The sequence below is a fragment of the Ceratotherium simum genome, chromosome 9, assembly GCF_057802395.1.
Source record: "Ceratotherium simum simum isolate JZ-2026a chromosome 9, ASM5780239v1, whole genome shotgun sequence".
In the NCBI taxonomy this organism is placed as follows: Eukaryota; Metazoa; Chordata; class Mammalia; order Perissodactyla; family Rhinocerotidae; genus Ceratotherium; species Ceratotherium simum.
Window position 1 is genome coordinate 65,614,444 of NC_141908.1, and position 18,073 is coordinate 65,632,516.

At 33.7% G+C, this 18,073-nt stretch overlaps 1 long non-coding RNA gene across 1 annotated transcript; it reads right to left on the bottom strand.

Moving 5' to 3' along the window:
* Positions 1 to 1,363: 1,363 nt before the first annotated feature.
* On the bottom strand, positions 1,364 to 5,740 carry LOC147916323 (uncharacterized). The gene is made up of 3 exons (XR_015553238.1): positions 3,492 to 5,740; positions 2,518 to 2,589; positions 1,364 to 1,847 (listed from the first exon to the last, which is right to left on the bottom strand). It is a non-coding gene; the product is annotated as an uncharacterized LOC147916323 (long non-coding RNA).
* Positions 5,741 to 18,073: the final 12,333 nt, after the last annotated feature.

Consider the following 18,073-nt stretch of genomic DNA (forward strand, 5'->3'; position numbering starts at 1 on the left):
CACTGAAAGATGCTAAGAAGGAGGTGATAGTGGCAGTGTTCAGACAGTTAGAGATTTGTCATTGATTTCCATACCAAGGAAAAGGCATGTTATTAGTATTAGAGCATATCTCAAATGCTTGGGGCGGGGGGTGGTGCACTTTCTAGAGGTTAAAAAAAAAACTTTAACAATGCATACGTATGATAAGTCCTTCACTCAGTTTTCTCAAATTGTCTTTTAAATCTTTTAAGTATGTCATTATTTCATTGGTTCAGATCTCTACCGGAAATCTATGATACTTGTTTCACTGGATGGTCCTCATTATCAACATGCTGTCTGGAGTGTAAGAAAGGAGGTCTTTTTTTTTTTTAATTGATGTATAATAGACATATAACATTATGTTATTTCAGGTGCACAACATAATGATTCAATATTTGTATATATTGCAAAATGATCACCACTATAAATCTAGTTAACATCTGTCACAATACATAGTTGCAATTTTTTTCCTTGTGATAAGAACTTTTAAGATCTACTCTCTTAGCAACTTTCAAATATGCAATACAATATTATTAAATATAGTCACCATGCTGTACATTACATCCCCATGACTTAATTATGTTATAACTGGAAGTTTGCACCTTTCAAAGCAGGTCTTATTGAAAGAAAATGTGCATGTGCCATCTGTGACTTACCTCTTTGCCTAAGCATTAAATCTCTCAGCGGCATCCTCCAACACCACTTTGACTTCAAGTTGATCAGGATAATTCAGGAGACTACTAAATAGTCTTCAGTATCAAACAGGTTTGGCAATTCTAAGTTTATCTGCCATTCTACCCTCATCTTGACAGAGGTCCTTTTGGATGTTCTTGCCATGGATCCCTATTCGTCCCATTCCGGTAACCTTGAAGCCTAACTCCTGACTGGGTGAGGTTTCTGGGTGAGCTTATAGAGCCAACCATTCTTACTAATTCCTCAGTCTTGTACACTAAGAATAACTATCCTTATGTGATGGTAATGAGACATAATGATTTGTGTGTTTGGAGGACTGTAAGGTGGGAGGGGAGGCTCTATATGAATTCTGGGGAGGTCATTATTGATAACCACTGTTCTAACAATCTAAAGTTGTATTTTCTTCACATCAGCAGTTGAAAAGCCTATTATGAGTTGATTGGCCTAGAGAATGTTATATATAGGCTATATATAATTCATTTACAGATACTTATATTTATATCCATAAATACCGTGTTAGCCTCTCATTCTTTCCTAGGAGATTAATCTCTAGAAAAACATTCTTGTATTATTTTTTAAATTGCCATTCTTATCTGTGAGTATGTGTGTGTATGTAGGCATATATATATTATATATATATATATAATGCAATAGATATTAGAGGCCATATAAGTAGTTTAAAATTGGGTGAAAATCCATGAAGGCATTCATTAGGCCTTCTCTGGACCTAACAGTTTCCACATTCACTGTCATCAAGTGAATTGGTACCTTTTCTGAAATTTCCAAGACCAGCACATTAACTTTGGCTTGGGTAGCTAAAAGTTAATTCAACCCCCAGAGAATACTCTAAGAACGTAGTAAAAGGATCCAAGTCATTAATTTACTTTATTCATCAAGGATAGGCTAAGAGTGGGGGCTGGCCCGGTGGCGCAGTGGTTAAGTGCACGAGCTCTGCTTCTGCGGCTGGGGGTCCACAGGTTCAGATCCTGGGCGTGCACAGACGCACCGCTTGTCAAGCCATGCTGTGGCAGTGTCCCATGTAAAGCAGAGGAAGATGGGCACAGATGTTAGTCCAGGGCCAATCTTCCTCAGCAAAAAGGAGGAGGGTTGACATCAGATGTTAGCTCAGGGCTGATCTTCCTCATGAAAAAAAAAAAAAAAAGAATAGGCTAAGAGAAGGAAAGAAATCTAAATTCTGAGCAAAGGCGAATAAAGTATACAAGAATCGTAGAAGCGGTGCCCAAGACTCCAACACTTAATTTACAAACAGCCTGTATGCTAAGCTCCTGCCCATTCTCTCTATATCCCTCAACTCCTGGTTCCCAACAAAGTCACCACTAACACGGACACACACAAGTATACATACAACATCTATGCCCACTCTCCCTGCTTATATTCTTGGAACCTCTGAGGAGAATGCGGGTAAATGGAAGAATTTACATCCTTAGCTTGTAGGAGGAAACAGCATACCTCTCACATAAAGGACTTTGAAATAACTGTATCCAGTTTGCTCTTTGAGAGAGAAATAATAAATCAACACATAACTCCTAGGTGTGCAAGGTAGCAAGATTGCAAGTATCAGTAGAACTAAGGAAAAAGAACATCAATCACAACACGGTAACAATAGAAGCCATGAAAAAGGAGAGTTATTAAGGCCTTGCAAACTCCATCGATATCAATTAAACATCCTGTTCTATGGTAGGTTTATCCCTGTTATGAGGATAGATGTACTAGGATTTTGAAACATAAAGCTATTAAACATTAAAATCATGTAATTCATTATGCTTGCTCTCATTCCAGACTTACCAAGCCCCTGTCTGATAAGTTAGGTGGCTTCCTTAGGTCAGGCTGGTCAGGCCTTCACGAACGCTGAGCCTGCTGACAGTCACATTAGTCATTTTAATTTAATACACTGGCATCTTGATTTTTATAGTTCACTATCTTATGGTTGAATCTTCCTGAGTCATTCAATTTCAGTATACAACAAAATAGCATTTCTGGACCTGCCTAGTTGAGGTCAGGTAAAGAATCAAGTAAATATCATTTCACTCAGCCTCCTGAAATCTGAATTTTCGCTATTCACATCTGAACTCACTGTTCACTTTTCTTTAAAATTTCAAAAATGCCTACTCTGTTGGTTTGTAATGGGTATTAAATGGGATTATATACAAAACAAGGCTGGCCTCATGCATTTTACATACGGCTCATGTAACTTCACTTCTCTTTCTGAGCTTGAGAGCTCATGCAACAGGCACTTGAGCACCACGGCACTCTGGTGTTGTTACTATTACAAATGGAAAAATACAAAGCACCGAGCTAAAGCTTTGTGGTATGCCAGTCTGTTGTTGTTTCAATAGAATATGCTTTTTCTTGATTATAAAAGGAAAAAGACATATTTAATTCAGACGCATAGAAAGCTATAAAAAAGGAAATTAAAATCACTCATAACCAGTAGTGCATTGGTAAATATTTAACAACTGGCTCTTTGGGGAAAAACAAATGTATGTGCTGATATACTTATATAAATTTTTATAAATTTTAATGATCTACAAATCATAATAAAATACACAATACCCTTATTGTAAATTCTTTCTAACCTATCAATTTTGGCAGAGTGCTTTCATGGATTTTTACCAAACTCTTTTATCTCTAGAAAACCTATGGTTCTAATCCAACCATAATTCAACAAATGGAGTTATAGCTTAATCATTTAGTCCTTTTCCCAATAAATGTATTGTCTTTAAGTCTTATTTGTGATCTGCTGTTAGACTATTTCTTACCTTATACAAATGATATTCACTAGAATAAAACATCTTCCAGCTTCAGCACTAGACACAGCACACTTTAATCTGCACTGTTAACATTTTCTCCATTACTTTCTCAAGTCTAAGCAAACAACAAAATATTGATTCAAGTCCTGATTTGTAGCTTTAGTTGATTTCAAGCTACCCAAATGGCATCTCTGAGCAGAGTTAGGAAGAGGTGCACAGCAGCACACCATTATATAGTGTTTCCAACAGATAAATAAAGTAGGCATAACTAACCTCAAGAGCATAGATAATAATAATTTGCCTTGAATGCATTTGTTTTCTCTGAAGTACATCCTTAAGTGATTTTTTTCCGGGGTTATGTGGGTAGTAAATTCTCTGACTCTGAGTCTTGGCATATTAAAACTTTCATTATTTTGCCATAATAAGAATATGATTCTATTAAGAATAACGATAAGACTCCTATAGGAATCTAGGTTCAAAATCATGTCTACCAACAAATTTAGGATTATTGCTCCTTTGATTTCTTACCACATCACCCCATTGTCCTCTCACCACTGAGAAGCCCAATATTAAGAATCTTTGCCTTTTTTTCAGGAGCTGTTTTTAGTCATTGGAGAAATTTAGGATTTTTAAAAACTTTTGATTTATTAAAATTTTTGTTATGAGAATGTGTAGTCTGTTTCATTTTTATCTGAATGTATGTAAAGTCTGCTTTATTATTTTCTCTTGGCACTCAGGGCTATTTTTTAATTTGGGGAAAATTATTTTTAATTATGTTTTTGAGTGTTTTGATCTCTTTATCCTCTCCTGATATTCCTATTAAACAAATTTTAGAGCTACTGGATCTATCCTCTCAGATGAACAGTTAGTCAGACGTTTCCTCTTTGTATTTTTTCTCTTTTGGAACATAGCCTTCATTTTATTTTTACTTTTGAGATAGTTTGGGTGCATTCTGTATAGTGGCTGATAAGACAGGGACGACAGAGAGGCCTTGGTCTCTGACATTCTCGAAGATTGTAATTCTAGGTGTTACTTATATATCTAAATTCTCTCAGTTTTCTATGAATTTGTTTTTATCCTAGCAATGCTTTTATTTCCAGGTACTCAATTTATGTTCTTAGATTGCTCCTTTATTGCGATATTATTATTGCAATATTATTGTTCCTAATATTGCTCATAACAACCTATTATTATTTCTCAGTGCAGTATTTTCTCAATCATATATCTCTGAGAATATTGATTAAATGATTTCAAAGTGATATTAGAATAAAAACTGTTTACTTCTGGGTTAGCTGTTTCGTTTTCCATCTTATTTTTATCATTCACACTTTGTATTTCCCTGATTTGGTAGGACTCATCTATATCTGTTCATATTTATAAATGATGGATCGTGTTGATTAGCAGGTGTATGGAGTCCTCTGCAGTTGTGTATATCTACTTACCCAATTGACTTTGCTCATGCATGGCTTTGCTCTACTGGCTCTGTGGATGTGATGAGGCACGCTCTTTGGTCAGCACACTTTCCTCTAGATCACATAGAAAGGAAGAAGTCAGCTGCCAAAAATGCGTGACTTTTTACTCTGGAAATGGAGCATTTAGTTTATTTCACTTCAGTGTGGAACCAATTTTCCTTTTTCTTTTTCCTCTCCTTGTTCATTGTGGGGATCTGGACTTACACAGGATCTGCTAAAGATGTTTATGTTTTTCATGTAGTAAAATTCTTTAGTCATATCTATTAATTTTAGGTGTTTATTCCACTTCTTGACAGGCATTTCCTTCCTCAATATTTCTTCTTGTTCTTTTAGATATATAGTTTTACATTCCCACATATGCTCTATGTGCATTTTATTTTGGAGTAATAAATAAGGCATAGCTATATATTTTTTTCCAAGTGATTAGCCAGTTATTTTAGCACCATATATTAAGTAGATCATTTTCCTCACTAATTTGAAATGCGACTTTTATCATAGGCTAACTTCTCATATCTTTTAGATCTGCTTTTAGAATTTATTCTTTTCTCTTTGTCTATTTCTGTTTATTGTACAAGTGCTTGATCTTTTAAGTTACTCTAACTTTAAAATTATTTTAGTAAATGAACTCATCTTTAGCATTTGAATTATATTCGGCATTCTCCCATATTTATGACTCTAGACATAGAAAACTATCTGAAGATATACACCAAATTAATGGTAGATTAATTGAGGATCAATTTGAGAAGAGTATTTTGGAAGGAGTGAATGGAGTTGAATGGGAACTTTAAATTTTATTCTGAATGCTTATATTCTTTGAAGTTTTACAATAACTGTGTGTCACTTTTGTAAACTTTAAAAGAAGACAAACAGAAGAAAATAATAAAAATGGTTCACAACTGTAATACAACAGAAGCTTTAAAAAAAAGACACAAATGGGAAAATGGTAAGCAACATAAACGAAGTGACAAAACGTAATTTAAAAATGAAGAAATACAAATGGCCAATTGTCAGATAAAAATAATCAACCATACTTGGCGGTTAAGTGCGTGCGCTCCACTACTAGCAGCCCGGGTTTGGATCGCAGGTGCACACCGATGCACTGCTTCTCCGGCCATGCTGAGGCCACGTCCCACATACAGCAACTAGAAGGATGTGCAACTATGACATGCAACCATCTATTGGGGCTTTGGAGAGAAAAAGGGAAAAAAAAAAAAAAAGGAGGAGGATTGGCAATAGATGTCAGCTCAGGGCCGGTCTTCCTCAGCAAAAAGAAGAGGATTGACATGGATGTTAGCTCAGGGCTGATCTTCTTCACAAAAAATAAAAATAAAATAAAAGTCAACCATAATAATAGTGAATTAAAGTAAATTAAAAATTTTTATTTCAAAATTTTGCCAAACCACTGGCCAAAAGTAACAAGATTCAAAATGTCAAAGAAACTAGCACAAGAATATTCTTTGCAGCATTGTTTATAATAGCAAATATTTGGAACTCTCTAAATATTAATCACTGGGAGATCATGTGAATAAATTAAACTATAGTCAAACAATGAATATTAAAAGCTAGAAAATATAAAATGCATGTTAACATTGACTTATAAAAAACACTCTTTATGAGATTTAACTATATGAGGAAAACAAGTTACAGAACAACATCCAAAGCTGAATGCTGTTCATATAAAAGTATGTATATGTATGTAAGTACATGACCATATGTACATTGTATATATAGAAATTCTTAAAAACATGTTCCAAAGACTTTTCATAAGTCAAAGTAGAATTTTAAAAAAATGTTCAAATAATCCACAGGAAGTCAGGAAAAAGAAAATATAGCAATGAAAAACAGAGAAAAATAGAAAACAAAATAAAATGGCAGATTTAAATCTTAACAAATTGATAATTTTGTTAAATAAAAATGATTTAAATACTCTAATTGAAAGACAGAGATTGGTAAATGGTTAAAAAAAAATTGATCCCATTGTATACTGTCTATAGAAAACTCATTTCAAATATAACAATATAAGCAGTTGAAAGTAAAAATTAGTAAAAGGCTGTTATGCAAACACTAATAAAGAAAGCAGGAGTGAGTATATTAATATCAAATACAGTAGACTTCAGATAAAAGAAAATTGCAAGAGACAAAGAGATATATGATGTACTGATAAAAAGGTCAATTCACCAAAAAGACATGGCAATCATAAACATGAATTCACTAAACATCAGAGCTGCAAAATATGTGAAACAAAACTGAGAGAACTGAAAGGAGAAGTAGACAAATCCACAATCATTTTTGAAGACTTCAACATGGCTCTCTCAACAATTGATAGAGCAACTAGACAGAAAACCAACAAGGATATGGAATAACTCAATAACACCATCAACCATCAACCAACAGGATCCAATCAACGTTTATAGAATGCTCCACCCAACAACAGCAGAATACGCATTTTTTTCCAGAGCCCATGAAACATATACCAAGATAGACCACATCTATCTTGAGCCACAAAACAAACCTCAAAACATTTAAAGAATTGAAGTCATCACAGGGCATATTCTTTGACCACAATGGAATTAAACTAGAAATCAATAACAGAAAGATAACAGGAAAATTGCCAAACATTTGGAAACTAAACAATATACTTGCAAACAATCCATGAATCAAAAAGGAATTCTAAAGGGAAATCAAAAACACCTTGAACTGAATGAAATGAAAATTAAAATAAGACATTACTAATTATGTGGGAAACAGTTAAGCAGTGTTGAGAGGGAAATTTATAGCACTGAATGCATACATTAGAAAAGAGGAAAATCTCGTCCAGAAAATTGAAGAGGAGGGAACATTTGCCAATTCATATTATAAAACAAGTCAAGTATTACTCTGATATCAAAACTAGATAAAGAGAGTACACAAAAAGTGTGGAAGGACTATGGAACAATATTTACCATAAATATAGACACAAAAATTGCTTTCAAAATATACAATTCAGCAATATACTAAAAGAATTATACACCATGATCAAGTAAGGTTTATTTTGGGGATAAGAGCAAGACTGGTTCAATATTCCAAAGAAAGCAATCAATATCACCTATCATATTAACAAACTAAAGAAGGAAAATCATGTAATTATGTCAATGGATGCAGAGAAAGCAATTGAAAATGTCCACACTCATTCATGAGAAAAACTCTCAGAAAAATAGAAATAGAGGGGAACTTTCTCAACTTGATAAAGATATTTATAGAAAAAAACTATAGTTTATATTGCACTTCATGATGAATAAATCAAAAAGAAAAAATAAAACTGCACTGATTTGCAGGTGACATAATTGTCCACTTAGAAAATACCAAGGACAGCTCCTAGAACCAAAAGTTTCAGTTCACAGAACACAAAATAAATATTCAAAAAAATCAATTGCTTTTCCACATACTAGCAATGAACATGTATGCACCTAAATTAAAAATTCAATATTTACAACTGCTCCAAAATAAGGAAATACTTATGTGTAAATTAAAAAAAAAATACATATGGGACTTATATGTTAAAAACAACAAAATATTGTAAAGAAATCAAAGAAAATCAAATAAATAGAGAGATATAATGTGTTCATAGATTGGAAAACCCAGCATAGTAAAAATATCATTCCGTCCAAATTCATATGAATGTTTAATACAGATTCTATCAAAATTCCAGCAAGACTTTTGTGGCTAGACAAGATTATTTTATGTAGAAAAGCAAAGGAAGTACAGTAGCTAAAGCAATTTTCAAAAAGAATAATAAAGTAGGAGGAATTAATCTAACTAATTTCAAGTCTTATATAGCAATAGTAATTAAGACTACAGTATTGGTTAAGGGATAGACACATAGATCATTCAAACAGAATAGAAAACCTAGAAATAGATCTGTAGAAATATGCGCAGCTATTTTTGGCAAAGATGCAAAGCAATTTGATGGAGAAAAGATTGACTTTTTAACTAATGGTGCTGGAGCAATTGGACATCGATAGGATAGCAAATTAACCTCGAATTAAGTCTGTCACCTTATATAAAAATCAACTCAAAATGGATCATATACTTATATGTAAAAGGTAAAATTATCAAACTTTTAGAAAAATAGGAAAAAATCTTCAAAATCTAGGATTAAGTAAAGACTTCTTAGACCAAAGACAAGATCCATAAAAGGAAAAAACCGTAAATTGGACTGCATAAAAATGAAAAATTTTTGCTCAGTGAAAGCCTTGTTAAGAAGATGAAAAAACAAACTACAGACTGGGAGAAAATATGTGAACATGTGCAAACTATGTATCTGACAAAAAAGGTTAGTTTCTAGAATATATAAAGAATGCATAAAGAATTCTCAAAACTCTATAGAAAAAAAACCTCAAATCAGTTAGAAAAGGAATAAAAGACAAAAAGAGATATTTTACCAAAAAGGGTATACAATAAGCATCTGAAAACAAGTTCAACATTACTAGCTATTAGGGAAATGGAAATTACAACCGCAATAAGATATCACTACACATTTATCAGAATGGATTAAAAAAATAGTGACAACATCAAATGCAGGAGAACATATAGAGAAACTGGTTCACTCATATATTGCCAATGGGAATGGTGATTGGTACAGCCATTCCAGAAAACAGTTTGAAAGTTACTAAAAAAACTAAACAAGAAACTAACATACAACTCAGTGATTGCATCCCTGGGCATTTATCCCAGAGAAATGAAAACCTGTGCACACAAAAACCTATATACAAATATTTATAAAATATCTATTCATAATAGACCCCCAAAATGCAAATAAGACAAGTGTCCTTCAACAGGCGAATGTTTAAACAAACTGTGGTACATCCATACCATGGAATACTCCTCAGCAGGAAAAAAGGAACAAACTATTGATACATGCAACTACCTGACTGAATCTCTAGTAAAGTATGATCAGTGAAAAAAGCCAGTCCCAAAAGATTACATATTGTATGATTCCATTTATATAATATTCAGAAAAGGAAAAAGTATAGAATTGGAGAACAGATTAGTGGTTTATCAGGTGTTAAGGAGGGAATGGGAATGAGAGGAAACTGAGTGTGACTATAAAAAGGTAACATGAGGGATACATGTGATGATGGAAATGTTCTGTATCTTTATGGTGTCAATGTCAATATCTATCCTAGTTATTACATTGTAATATAGTTTTGCAAGATGCCACTATTGGGGGAAACTAGGTAAATAGCACAGAGGATCTCCCCCTACTGCATATAGAACTGCATATAAATCTACAGTTGTCTAAAAATAAAACTTTAGTTTTAAAAAATAAGATGTTCACCTGAATATTTAGTATTTATAACTGCATGTGTAGGTTTGGGGAAAATTTTACTTTCTTATTAACTTTTGTATTGCTTTAATTTTCAATCTAATTATGCATTAGCTTTAGACTAAGTGAGAATTTTTTTTTTTGCTTTTAGAATAAAGTGGACAAAAATATGGAGAAAACATAAATATAGGGAAAACCACATAAATCACAAAAAACTCTTTATGAATAAATTATAAATTTCAGATGGTGCTAGATAGGATAGTGTTTAGACAGATATTCGAAAGATATAGATGTAAGATAAATATAATTAACAAAGATGTTCTCCATGGGTTAAAGTAACTTTTTTAAAAGAAGACCGTGGTTAAAATACATGAAAAAATAATTTAGAAAAAAAAAAAAACTTAGAAGATCAACAAGGAAAAGAATAGCTGATTATCAGATGAATGTGAAAATTGAACAAGAGAAGTTACGTGGCAAAGCTCCGTAGCTCTAGAGGAGCACAGGGAAAATGAACCCTCCTAGATCCCATGAGAAAACCCAGCCTTTCCAGTAAAAAAGAGCAAACACATAGATTGCATCATTGAGTAGCAGAGGCTGTGTTAGAGAAGGCAAATGAGGAATCCCAATAACACCTACATTATAGGCATAAATAAGCTCGTGCAATGGAGATCCCCAACTTCAATGTAAGATTTGGTAGAAATGAATCACTGAGGAGCAGGGGAAAGAAGTTTATAAGGTAAGCATGCTACAGTATCCTTTGACATTCCCCTATGAACATGCAACTCAAGGCAGAGATTTTCAGTTCCAAGTAAAGGAAACCCAGTTCAACATAGTTAAAGCTAAACACGGGATGGATTGGAAGAATATAGGATTATCTCTGAGAATTAAATGAAGAGACGCAGGAACAGGCATCTCAGAGGCCTTGTAGACTGGAACTGAGGACACTTGATCCCCTAAGACTCATTCATCTTTGCATAAGCTTCTTGAGTTTTCTCATGTGGCAAAAGTCTTGGTCCCTGGAAGTTCTTGGAAATACACTTAGTATTTGATGCCCAGGAGAGAAGAGAGAATTCTTCCTGCTAGTTCCATTTAGAAAAATCCCACAGAAAGACTACTTGCCCTAACTTGAATCATATAACTATTCCTATACTAACATTTGGCCAGATTGATAAGTACTATGATTTGATTCCACCTACATCATATACCCAGCCTGTAAGGAGAGAGAAATGTTCTGGGTAGATCAACATAATAGACCAACAGAATTGTAGGAAAAGTGCCATTAAGATATCCTGATAAGAAAAAGAGTGAGAAAATAGGCAGAAAGTCTTTCTTCCCTTCTTGTTTTATTTTTGCCACATTTTTTCCTCACTTATCTAAATAAATAGTCCTCTTTTCTTTTATAAAAGACTGGTATTGAAGACAATTTAATTGACTCAAATGTGTTAGTTGGGGAAGATTGCAATCGACTTCTTACACTTATTACTATAGCAAATATAGAAGCTAATTGTAATATTTTTTCAATATTGAAAACCAATAGCTCACACTATATAACATAGCATCTTTGGTAAAAGTTGTGAAAAAATTAAACTACCACCAAACAAGTAAATTATTCTTTGAAACTCTTGGTTAAATGATGGATATGTGTTTGTTTCTTTTGGTATCACTAATCATTCACTACAAACATGAGAGTATTTTTATTATTCAATGTACTTGAAAATAACTTGTCATCTGTTTTCCATTTTATATACTGTTACCATCCATAATTGAAGACAAATAGATACAGTCGAAGATTATTAATCAGACTTGGATTTGGTGCTAATTTTTGTAAAGCCAATGGATGTGCTAACTGGAAAAAAGCTGAGAACACATTGAAATTTTCATATATAGCTCCACGACCACATACTTGCAGAGATTTACTTCCCTACCATACCATGCTTACATTGTACTCCACAATGCCTTCCAAATTGTGGAATAGAATTAGATGCCAAACACAGAAACCAATGGTATAAGATTGGTCAGAGAAATGGAAGTTGGGGATATCTTTTGGAAGCTCCCAAATCCAACAAAAATGTTTCATTTGAAAAACTTTTTAACTATAAAAAATACCATACATTGTTTTCTTTTTTTCCCATGAATCACTATGTTATTTATTCCCTGTATTTCTATAAATTTAAAGAATTTAAGTTTGGTTAACTTTAATATTTTGTTATCGGCAATAACCTTTAGGAAGAAACCTTTATATCCCTTGCTGTGGGCTATTGTGATTTTGGTATTAGTATCTGGAAACCTATTTTCACCGTTTTTAAAGGTGTTAAAAATAAATTTTCTAGTCAAAAAAATAGCCGCACGGTTAAATGAATTAAACTATCCTCTGTACCTAGCAGGCACCATAAATAATCCAATAAGAGTTTTTGAAACTTCATTTCCCCATACCTTATATCGTCTAACATGCAGTTGATTTATTACATCACCCCAGGTTCTAAAAGACATGAAAACTTCAAGGCCTGTGTCAATGCCAACTCCGTAACTGATTCAGCAACAGTTATTTAGTGCAGATATACACTAAGAGCTAGCAATTGTTCTTCATTGCATTCATTATGCTAATGTACTTTTTTGACATGGAAAATGCATCTTCTCTTGGGAAAACTCAAAGACTATAGTTTAAAATGTAAGAAAAATTCTGTAGTTAGAAGTATTATTTAAAATGACAACAGGAGGGGAACAAACAACAACTTGTAGCAAAATAAAATACTTACCGAAATCTTTTCTTCATAATTACATGAGAATCATAGAAGGTAAGAAAACTAAAGTACAGGTAAGCATTATTCAAAAAAAAGATTCATTGAGGACATTGTCAGTATTTATTTTAGAACAACAAAGTGCAATAACTTTCTGAAAAGCAGGTAAAGATAGGTTTTAGAAAGTGAAAACGAAAGCTCATCTTAGGATAATGTAACAAGATTTATAAAAGAAAATGCTTTCAGAGTTCCAAATACCTGTGTCCTTTTATTACCCTCTTAATAGAAAGTTGTATTATTTTGCACATACTTTTAAAATTTCCCTGACCTCCATGTAGCATCCTCTTAACAGCTCTATGAGGTGATTAGATAGAATACTCCTTATCACACCCATTTTAAATAAGAGAAAACTGAGAAGTTTGTCACTGAAAGACTGAGCCTAGAACCCAGATGTTTTTATTCTAAATCTAATATGCCTTACAGCTCAGTGTCCTCTCAAAATTTTAGATATAGATAGAGCACTGTGAGACAACGTCAATAACATTGAGCTTTAAATGCTTTGAAAAAATGGTTATTCCCTGGCTGTTTTAATTCATGAATTTTTTTGGATATCAAGTCCCATATTGCTAAAGGTCAAAATCTCATTACTTAACCCCTAATTAAATCATAAAGAATTAAATTAACACAAACCTTCAAAACATAGGGTACACCCAGAATCAGAGATGATATGGATTCATCAAATTTCAGAATTTCTTTAAAATATTAATTTCATACCCAGATGCTAAAACTCTTATCTAAGTCAATATCAATAGAGTTTGTTTTTCATGTATTAGTGATTGCAAGATAGGACTTTCAAATACATTCACACATATCAACCTAGGTATGTGCTAAAATAAGGGTAGTTCATAAAAGGTTTGAGATTGTACACCTAACAATGGCATTTGTTCAATTCCCTATACTTCACTAGGCATTGAAAGGATTGTGTATCAGTTCTTGCTTTGTCTATGAGAATGCTTACTTTAAAAAAACTGATTACAGCTGGGTGAGAATATTTGCAAAACATACATCTGACAAGGGGTTGATCTCTATAATATATAAAGAACTCACACAACTGAACAACAAAAAAACAAACAACCCGATCAAAAAATGGGCAGAGGAAATGAACAGACACTTCTCCAAAGAAGATATACAGATGGCCAATAGACACATGAAAAGATGTTCAACATCACTAATCATCAGGGAAATGCAAATCAAAACAACACTAAGATATCACCTCATGCCTGTTAGAATGGCTATAATCACCAAGACAAAAACAACAAATGTTGGAGAGGATGTGGAGAAACAGGAACCCTTATACACAGCTGGTGTGAATGCAAACTGGTGCAGCCTTTATGGAAAACAGTATGGAGATTCCTCAAAGAATTAAAAATAGAGATGTCCTATGATCCAGCCATTCCACTACTGGGAATCTATCCAACGAACCTGAAATCAACAATCCAAAGAGGCTTATGCACCCCTATGTTCATTGCAGCATTATTCACCATAGCCAAGAAGTGGAAGCAACCTAAGTGTCCCTCAACTGACGATTGGATTAAGAAAATGTGGTATATATATATACAATGGAATACTACTCAGCCATAAAAAAAGACAAAATCGTCCCATTTGCAACAACATGGATGGGCCTGGAGTGTATTATGTTAAGTGAAATAAGCCAGAAAGAGAAAGACAAACACTGTATGATCTCACTCATATGTGGAATATAAACCAACACATGGACAGAGAAAACTGTACTGTGGTTACCAGGGTCACTGGGGGTAGGGGGTGGGGGGTGGGCACAAGGGGTGAAGGGAGTCATATATATGGTGATGGACAAACAAAAATGTACAACCCAAAATTTCACAATGTTAAAAACCATTAAAACATCAATTAAAAAAAAACCTGATTAAATGCTAACCACTTGAAGTTTTTTGTTTGTTTTTACACTCCCCAAAGATCCAAACATTGTATTTCATTTACAAGAGGGATTGTGATATTAGCATTTGTTGCTTACTACTAAGTTCCCAACCACTTTATAAATTTTGATCATTTTTATTACATTTAAACATTTCAGTGATACCTATCCTTACTCCTTAAAAGCGTTTCTGAACATATTACAGATCAACTTACCATAAAGAGTCAAGAATCTACATGGGAAAACCCTTTCACTCCTTAGGTAGCTATAGTAACATCAGCACACTAAAACCCATGGCTGCCTCAAATCGTGGAAAAATTACAACAATACAGAGAATGTATGTGAGATTTCTACGAATAACTAAGTGAGAGAGAAAGAGAGAAAGATCACCTTTTAGCATGTAAGCGATGAGTATTGATGTTTATTATTCATTTTAATTGTTCTGCCATCTAAACGCCAATTTCCACAGGTGGAGAGGTTGGTGGGTACCCAGGAATGCTTGCGAAGTGACAGCTGGCTGCTCCTAACTGCTCTGTGCCAGTCAGCAGTTTTCCTGGAAGTGGTTGGGACTTCCAGGATACCCAATGAACTTATCTTCTTGAGAAAATGTGACATTCTGCTCTAGATAAACTTTTAAAACCAACAGGAACTATCAGAAATATTTATCAAGTTGAAAATATTGTGCCTAAAGGATCACAAAAAAAACTTGAGGAAGAAATAATGTGGTACTTTTTGATGCACTAAAAAGACTATTAATCACAAATAGTCATTCTTTTATCTTAATAATCTGTATTAAATAAAAATTAAACAAGTAATGTCTAATAAATAGGAAGCATCTAAAAATGATACCTACTCATTTTATGGCTTCTTTGCATGTACTCCTTTTTTTTAAAGAGGAGGTCTTTTGGGACATAATTGTAGAAGTGTATCTTGAAAGAGGGAGCTGAAATTCTTACAATCTGGGCCAGGACAAGAGTGAGAGAACAATAACAAAACAAAAAACTCTCCTGTTTATTTTTGCATTCAGTCCACCAACATTTACTTAGCACATTGAGTACTATTACATATTGGACATGATGTAGATATAAACATAAAGCAAGATCAAAACTCAACCCACAAGAATATCACAGTAAAGGAAAAAACAGCTCCAATACAATATGAACATATAGAGAATGTGCTAAGGAAGCACAAAGGCACGATCCATTAGCTCTGTCAGTGTGGGTGTCGATGAATGTTTCACAGAAGAGGTGGTACAGAGCTGAGTCCTTTAGGACATTTCCAGGATAAACAGGGAGGAAAGAGAATTATGGGCAGTGGCCACGGCGTTTGTAACAACATCATGAAGAGAGGGGAAACATCATTAAGAGAAGTATTAGAAAAGCTTGTTTCTAGAATTAGTCACATAATCCACTGAATCTGACTTCCTTGTCCTCTCTGATATTAAGAGCCATGTTTTTATCAGCAAGAGCAGGAGTGCTTAAGTGGGTTAATCAGGTTTATAGTAACAGGGATGAAAAGGATACTCTCTGGGTGAGATCTCCTAAAATAAGCGGATGGCCCATGATAAGGCCTCAAACAATCCTTCTGAGAAACCTATGCACTCAGCTGACATCAGACATCCATATCCATCATGGATCCCTAGTGCTAGTTTGTAGCAAGTTAACTCTCAGTTTGCCCGTGACAAACAGTTTCTCTTTCGTTTGCCAAACACATAATTACACACATACATCCAAACACACAGAATGAGAAAAAAAGAGACTCTTATTTAGAACACTACTTTCTTCATTAGTGTCATCAGATCTAAGATGGTTTAGCGTGAAATCTTCCTTCTCCCTGGAACACCTAAATAGGGTTTTCATAGGTCAAGCACTCAGATACATTCAAATTAAAAGAGCCCTTTTCCTCAAAGCTGACACTATCAACCTAATGGAGTTAGGCTCCTTCTCATTTTCTATGCCTAATCACCCAAGGTGTCAGGTCTCATTAACTCATTGACTAACCAGTTTCGCCTCTATGTGTCATTAGTCTGTACCTAGAGATCACTAACTGTATTAACCCTTCATGTATGCAAAAGAGATTTGTAGTCAAATACGTTTAGGAAACACCAGATTAAACGCAGTTAAGTATGTTCCTTTAGCACAGAAATCTCAGAAACTGTACTGTGATAATACGCTAGTACAAATTATAAATCGTCATGAGGGGTAATGTATAGTAGGCAGCATTTCCCACTTTTGGCAGAGAAATTGGGTAGGCTACCTTTCCTTAGGAACAGACAGTGGCAATAATTTCACTTCCTCGTAGCATTTTTCCGGTTAGCACATCCATTGGCTTCACATAAATTTGCACTGAATCACAGTCTGATTAGTAATCTCCACACTGTATCTGTCTTCAATTACAGATGGTAACAGTATATAAAATGGAAAACATTTGATGTTATTTTCAAGTACACTGAATAAAGGATAGAACAAAATTTATTTCCTTAGATTTATAACAAATGGGCCCCTCCTAGTAAATGATCTCTAGCCTCACACAGTTAAAGTCACATTAGTTCAGCTTTATGAAATTTCCCTCAGGCAAAAACAAGAAATAGCCACTTTCTCATCCAACTGCATGAAGTTGACCTTCAATAAACATGATACCTGAGATTGATAGTTATTGCTGATAAAGGTAAAAAGTAGTGGCAAATTATTTTTTATTAGGGTGTATACATGCAAAATATTTTTGATTTATTAAAAATATACAATCAAACGGAATAAAATGTTAATATACATAACTTCTGGGAAACTATGCTTTGAGGAAAACAGCAGATATTTATTTTGTGCTCTAAAAATGATATTCTTGATAGATTAAAATTATATTTAATTAAGAAGAATTAAATTCTCATAAAATTTAAGTGCTTATTTATTCCGTAAGTTGAGACAACTTTATAACCATGGCATTGTACACACATCATATCCATTTCCTTCTAAATAACTAATTTATATGTATTTTATCTTTGTCTAAAGTTTGCTAATCTACTACAAAAACTATTTCATCTTGACCAATATTCACATCTCATATCATTTTCTCTTGAAGTTCGTGCAAAATAATTAATTTCCTTCTATTCTCCTCTGCAATCTTCTTTG